This window comes from Barbatula barbatula, assembly GCF_947034865.1.
Source record: "Barbatula barbatula genome assembly, chromosome: 14".
NCBI lineage: Eukaryota > Metazoa > Chordata > Actinopteri > Cypriniformes > Nemacheilidae > Barbatula > Barbatula barbatula.
Window position 1 is genome coordinate 18,423,961 of NC_136777.1, and position 7,976 is coordinate 18,431,936.

A 7,976-nucleotide genomic window follows, 5' to 3' on the forward strand; every position below is an offset into this window, starting at 1 on the left:
CTAACACAGACTTATTAACCCAATCCACGTGAGGATTGTGCTGTGACAACAGTGGCATTATATATGGGGTGGTACTTCAGGGGCTCCACAGACTATGACAGACAATGTGTGTGTAACCCACATCAAATTATAAATAAATAAATCCTAGGATTGCTAAAAAGAGGGACAAGTGATAATTAACTTCCTGGCAAATGTACAGTATAGAAAACAATTGCAAAACAATGAGATATCAAAATCATTTATTCAAACAGGAAATTTATAGAAAACAAACAAAGAACATCCAACATCACTAAAAAAACTCAAACGGTTATTTATTTAAGTCAGACTACTCTAATTAATCTCTTTCTTACATCGTATCTGTTCACGGTTGTTAATGATAAACTTTGTGAGCTTGGCGCACTTCAGCACAGCTCTTCTTCACCGGTGAATCATTTAAACACCTCTGATTGGCCAGTATAGTCATACCATGAACTTGATTGGCTGTAATGCTCAAAGCTTTAGCAGAGCAAAAACGCTGTGATCCACATTCGTTCATTTTCACATATTCTTATTTAGATTGTGACTGTCGTAGCTAGTTTTTTTTATTATGCAGGGACTGTTTTTCCTCTTTTGTCTTGAATTTAAGGAGCAGTTTTGTTCACCTTGTTGTAATTTTTTCCCAATGACCCTGGTGTAAACAATGTATGTTGGGAACCGATACTATCTATGATAATGGGGCCTAACATTAAGTTACACAATGAAAAGTTGTTTAGGAATCCAAAAGCCAAGCTAAAGAGTGAAACTTAATTTAAAACACGATGACACCTTCTTGTTTAGCCTATTTCTAGAGTTTTTATGAAGTACACCTGGTTAGAATGTTAAAAGAAATAGGGGATCTCCCCAACACTGTTTATATTTATCTAAGGTTAGAAAATGCTGGGAAACCTTTACATTTACTCAACATTTAAAAGTGTTAAGTTAGAAAGTAGGTAGATAACACAATAATCGTGTGGTTCAACAAAACTAAATTTTATATAATCCATTTGTTTAGCAAATTGCAGAGATCCGATTGCTTCTTTTCTGTCTTTCGTCAGTCTTCGTCAAATCTCACACATCAACTTTTCCATTCTAGACAAAGTTAAGATAGTGATAAAGGCTGACTCGCTTGACTTTATGTGTATATAAAACATTTCCAGCGAGAACCATGTTCAACGGTGGACGCTTTGATATTATTGTGGACACTTGTCTGCGCCATCCGGTGGTAGAGTCGTCCATTGGCTCTTATATTTTACATGACTCCTACCGTCAGGTTAATGGAGATATGCATATGGAAATGATATGCAGATGACATTAACAACAAATAAATTGTCAGCGACTTCTGATTCTGGATATCAGCACAGCAGTGATAAATTTATGAACTACTTTTCAAATAAAATTCAAGATATTAGAGAAAGAATTATAACAATGCAACCAGAAGTGAAATAAACAACTAACTACAGCGGCCCAAAGGAATTAATTAAGTTTTACTTAATTAATATTACATATAGGATTTTATAGTCGGTTTATTATTTGAACCGTGTTTCTCTCTCCTTTATCTTAAATTGTGTGTCCGTGGTTTTGTGCAGTTTGTGTGTGTCTTTGTGTGTTAGTACGTGTGCATATTGTGTGTGTGGAGTGTTTTGTATGTGGGTGTGTTTGAATTGGTGTTTGTATGTTTTTACTTGTATTACTTTAAATGTTTTGCTTATAGTCAATATGTTTCATGTACAGCTGCTTTGTAACAATGAAAATTGTAAAAAGCGCTATATAAATAAAGTTGACTTGACTAGACTTGACATGCATATATAAAGTAGGCGTGGTAAGCTCCATATATGGTTATATTGGGAAGGAAATCGGGTGGAGATACACGTCTTCCACTGACTGGGATTTTTAAAGGGAATTATGCACAGGCTCTGGCGTGAAAATCTTCCTTTTGTGTGTGCGCACACTTTAAGGATGAAACATACGCAAAGTGTTAGAAAAGAGACCCCAGGATGTTCAATTTGCAAGCTATGGTGGTGTCAATAAAATTCCCCTCATTCACCCCACAGTCAGACCGTGCGATGCTCCTTGAAATTTCAAACAACCCAATAACTACACCTCCGATTCTACAGGCCTTGTTTACTATGGTAAAGTATAAAGTTTGTGACAGTACAATTTGAAAAAAAGAAGTAGGACACGTCTGGAAGAGTTGCCAGGAAGAAACATTTTCTCTCTAAAAAGGACATGGCAGCACAGTTAAGGATTGCAAAATAACAGCTGAACAAACCATACATTTCTGGACAGACAAGATCAAAAGTGAGATGCTTGGCCATAATGCACAGCACCAAGTTTGGTGAAAACTAAACACATGAGCATAAACACATCATACCAAAAATTAAGCATGCTGGTTGAGGGTAATGATTTTTGGCTCATTTGGTAGCAACAGGACCTGGGCACCTTGCAGTCATGGAGTTGACCATGAACTTCTTTGTTTACACAAGTATTCTAGTTAAATGTGTGGCCATCTATCCAGATAAAGCTTGGCAATAATTGGTATGCGAAAGCACAATAATTTACAGCAGAGTGGCTGCAAAAGAGAAGAATAACAACCCAGTGAAGTCCAGACCTTATCTTGACTGAAATGTCCACAAACCACAATTATCTGAAGCCTCACTGTAAAGAAAAGTGGGCCAGAATTCCTTCAGACCCAGGCGCGGATTTAACGCACAGGCTTGCCTAGGCTGCAGCCTAGGGGCCACAACTGTTTAGGGGCCTCTGATTGGGCAGAAAGAAAGTACAATGGTTAAAAGAACGACGTGACCAACATAGCAGCAGGAGGACTGGCAGCTTGCATTAGCTAACATCGGTGCTGCAGTTGAGACAACTTAGCTGTTGCAGTAGTTAGCTCATTATGTCATCGAAATATTTCAAGGAGTTATTCCAATATGACATGCATATTATACAGGTTGGTTTTTAATTATGGCTTTGTTTTATACACAACAAAGCAAGGTTGTGGGTTTGATCCCAGGGGATTGCAGATACCTATCTAAAATGTATAGGATAATGCAATGTAAGTCGCTTTGGATAAAAGCGTCTGCCAAATGCCTAAATGTAAATGTGTCTCAGTAAGGATCCACCGAGGTGTTTTAAGGGGCAGTTCATATTTCACAAATTAGTTACTTGTATAAACCTGGAGCTTGCTCTCTCCGGATGTTTGCCATTGCTAAGAATCCAGGCATGTAGAGGAAACACTGTATTATTTGCTTTGTCAATCTGTGTGTATCCAAGTGTTATTGTTCCCGACACCCCTCACAGCATTTGTTTGGTGTGTCTCAGCTTGATTCTATCGAACCCTGGCGCATTTGCTTTCATCTTACATCATCACAAACATGCATGATACATGATTGTAAACAAAACATGGGTTAATATATTGTGTTTTCCATTAACTTGATGCTATTATGCGCAGCGCATAGTAAACAACACTTGGTCTTACTGTATGTTCGCTTACAGCGCTTTCTGCTGCTTCCAAACAGACTATTTGTCAGGATTATTCTTAAATCTGGAAAAAACGAATTACCATTTATTTGCCGCAATGATTCCACACGCAACGTGCAAAACAATGCAGGCTCAAATACAATGTAAATTACCAACGCTATCATCTCTTAAATCTCTTCCCCCATTTGATAGCCCCGGTACATGCATTGCCCTTATGCTCTGAAACCGAGGGGACTGACTGTACCTTGTGCCACCCTGATGATTGCTATGATATACAATTGATGTGTTGTCCGCCCTAATGAGAATGTGATGGCCCTGTAAGGCTGGTCCAAAGTTCTCCAGAGCTAGCTGTACTGCTTTTAGCTCCCATGTTCTTTTAGGTTTGTTCAAGTTTCCAGTTCCCCCTGGCTATCCTCAGTCAACAAAGCATTGGTCTGTACTACTTCTCAGCAGGAGGGAATAACCCCCAAAGCTACACCTTTCATACAAAATGACTTCCTTCTCCAAGGACCCAAGGTAAGGAGGCATCGCTCCGTCTGTTCCTGTGCCATATAGGGTTCAGGAGTAGACTTTTCACTCACCTCTGATAGGGGCGTAGTGAAAGGAGACCCAGTGGTATCAATGTGGCTGCTTCTGCCAACATGCCAATCAACCTGAGCACTCATCTAAACGGAAGCCAGACATTTCGCCGAAAAGGTTGAAGTAGGAGCAGTATGTTGTCCACCCTCTGGGGTGATGCTGTAGCTTTCATCCATTTCGAATCTAGGATGACATGGGACCAAACATAAACTCAAATGCCTTTAGCGAAAGTACCACTTAAGCTTAGAGCTGAAGAATCACCCTCAATAGTCTGGAGTGATTGAGAGAGCGCCAACATAAGATGGGAAAGCGAGTTCCCTGTACGACCCATGCGTACAGCCGAATTATATGCGTGAACAAGATAATCATCTGTAATTCTGCACTGGGGCCATGGGCATCAGGCCTCCCCTGGCAAGAGAATGAATGAGGTCATAAAAAGCTCCACCTTAGGTATCTGTCCCACTCCATACATTTCTGAATCGTGCATTGCCGCAAAAGTCCTGCTTGCACTGATATGGTGAGTCAACGATTTGGGTTTAGCCCAACACTTTTGCAGTTCTGCAATTTAATCTTTAAATGGTGGTATACTCCGAACAGAAGGTTTTGCTGTTCCTCGAAAAAGGCTCTCTGGAAGGAGTTTCTACAGTAGGGGCAGTGTCCAAGTTTAGGCGAGCCAATGCAATCTGGAGGGCCTGTCTGGCACCGTCCTGGTCCATGTGTCCTCCTTCCGCTGACCCCTGTACTGTGTTTTTGAGTCATAAGAAATGTGATAGTGAATTTCTGATGAAGCTTAATCTTTCTCCCAAAACTGACCTTGGGAGGTTGCAATACACATCACATCTTCTTCAAGGAACTGTTAGTTCCCTACTATGAGTTAACTATTCAGGTGGTGGTGTCTGACGGGGTGGTAATTTTATTAATAAGGACTTCATCAGGACAAACTCAGATGTCAGAGAATCTACTCTTTTGTTTAAGATATCGCCCTTAAGCCTTTTACTAGCAGACACACTCACTGTTTACACTCTCTTGCGCTGGGATGTTGCCTTGCCCTGTCTAGCTTGACTATCTGTTTGTATGTGTTTACAACATGTACTTGTAGCCTGCAGCACAGAGCAGTGAGCATCACATGATGAAAGTGAAATATCTGTTGCAATCCCGATGCTGGCTCAACATCTTCATGTCAATCAACCATATGTTCGTTGTTTTATGGACTTTTAATTTGTATTTTACTTTCTGACTTCCTGTTGATTAACATTGCTTCATTAATATTCATCATGGTATTTGCATACACTTACATTACAAAACTACTAGTGCCTTTAAGCTCAGGATATCTTTGATATAAAAATATACTAGTAACTAAAAATAAGTTCTAGATCAGATTTTTCTGAACTAGTGAAGTATAATTAAATACTAGTCACATTGAAAATAAGTACTATTATCTAATGATTAAATACTAGTATCTAATAAGTACTAGAATCTTTTGATTAAGCACTAGTATTAAGTACTAGTAAATGTAAACGCAAGTAAGGGGGGCGTACTTGTAAATCTCATTGTACCGGTCAGTCGCCAGTGCAGCCATGTTGTGGAGACAATGTGTGTTTTGTTGTGAAAAGAAATCTTCTTTGTTTGCCCTGCCAAAAGACGATACAACAAAAAACGAATAGTTACTGTACTGAGGTAGGCGGGACGAGAGCCGGGAATCGAGGCCGGTTGGTGAGTAATAACGTAGCACGGAGGAGATCGGGAGTATAAGTGGACGAGCAACTGGACCATCAGTGAAAGATGACCAGGCTTGGAGTTCATGTTCTGTTTAATTATGTTTGTGTGGCCTGCAGTTGACCGCGAGCTGCCGGCATTTTAAGTTCGGTTTATTGCTTGTTTATTTAATAAAATTTTGTGTTTGACGTTCGCCGGTTCCAACTTCCTAGCAGTATGTAGTGAGGTAGGTGGGACGAGAGCCGGAAGTCGAGGCCTGTGATTGAGTGATAACGTTGCTCGAGTAATGCTGGCAAAGTTGTATCAGCTTGATCTTCATTTTCCAGATCAGATTCGGGCTTGAATTGATAAGGAAGGATCGATGCCATTTTATCACCTGTCAGTAGTTTTGGAACCTGATGTTACGAATATGGTAAGAGGCAGTAGCGGTTTTAGGCACGGGCGAAACGGTCAGTTGCCCGGGGGCAGCATTTTTTCATGTCACATGGGGGCACCGGCACGAGCAGAAAAAAAAACTTTGGGCTGCCGCGAAGCGGTTTTCTATTATCAATCATTGTGTGGAGAATTGGCGCCCCTGCATGCTGCGAAGGTGCCGTGTGTGTGTGTGAAGGAGAAAGGGGAGGGGCGCACGCAAGGGATAGTTCACCTCTGGGTGTTCAAACCGAACGTGAATGAAGCGTTAAGTGCAAATTGAGCTAAAAGGTGGTCTCGCCCGGGGTGCAATTCAATGTAGAACCGCCACTGGTAAGAGTGGTATCATGATACAGTGATTCTGAAATAGCCTACTCTATTCAATGCCAGACAATTTGATCTAAGACATATCTTGATGTAGACCTATGTGTAGCAGAAAAGGCAAAACGTGTTTGTTCACAGTATTTGTATTATTCAAGACACAGCGGAGATTTTGTCATCCTGGGGTGATGTTGCCTGTCGAAATTTAAGACCTAAGGGAAGACGTACCAGCAGCTCATCGGTTACCTTTATGTTTTTCAGTGCTGGCATGTCGGTCAATGGCCCTTTCCCTTTACTACTAACGTCCACTTCACAGCGACATAGTTTGCAAAATCCATGGAAAGCATCTCTAATGCTTCTCGATATGAATGCGTGGTCTTTTGTCCATTCCGGATTAAATGACGTCTGATGTTTCGGCATGTTAACGTTATGATGTGACATTTGACGTAGCCAGTACGTGGACTCCACCTCCACGTCGTGGAGGCTTGTTTACATTTTTAACCAATTATATTTCAGATATTTATTTGACACCTCTTTCAGCCAATCATTTGTTTGACCGGAGATTTTACGCTATGCTGCTGCATCTCAATAAAGGTTTTAGAGCGTGTTTTTTTACGGCCGATTCAGCGCATCTCCAAAAAGGAGGACAAATGAGTGTCCGGCTTGAGGCTGCGCCGGACAGGGGGCTTAAAATCCGGACTGTCCGGCCAAAAGCCGGACGTATGGCCACCCTACTAGTGAACTGGGCAATCACAGCACACCTCGCTTTTCAGAGCAATGAGCTTTGTCAAATATCAGGGCGTTTCAGAGAGGTGGAGCAAAGAGGAGATACAAACATGCACGATATGTGGAACATACAGCGTTTTTAAACCTTAAATCATGTATACACATTGTATTACATCTAAAGCAAACAATAATATTCGTTTTAGCTGAGAAATGACCACTTTAAGTACTAGTATCTATTGAATAAGTACTAGTATCTAATAAATAAGCACTAGAATCCAATTTTTAGGTACTTGTATCTAATGGAATAGTTACTAGTAACTAAAAACTAAGTACTAGTAGCCTAAAATAGTAAACGTCTAGGGTTAAATTACAAAATGGCTTGCCATAGACCGCCAGAGGATTTAATGACAAAATAGCCTGCCATAGGAGGTCAGTAAGAACGAAATAGAACCCACTGCTTCTTGGGCCTTGCTATATGTTCGAACACTATACATGCGAATACATTTAGATTAGAACCGCTTGCTCGTTTTTTTTCACGAGATTCTTGAAACATATGCAACGTGCTGTGATTGAAGAAAGTAACTGGATTTTTCCGCTTGTGCTCCACATCAGAAGAAGGCTTGATTGGCCTGGTCCAGCTTCATGTGAGAGCAGCAGTATGATTGGCCTGCTGTGGCGTCAAATGAGAGCGGAGCTATGATTGGTCCGCTCTGGCTCCACATAAGACC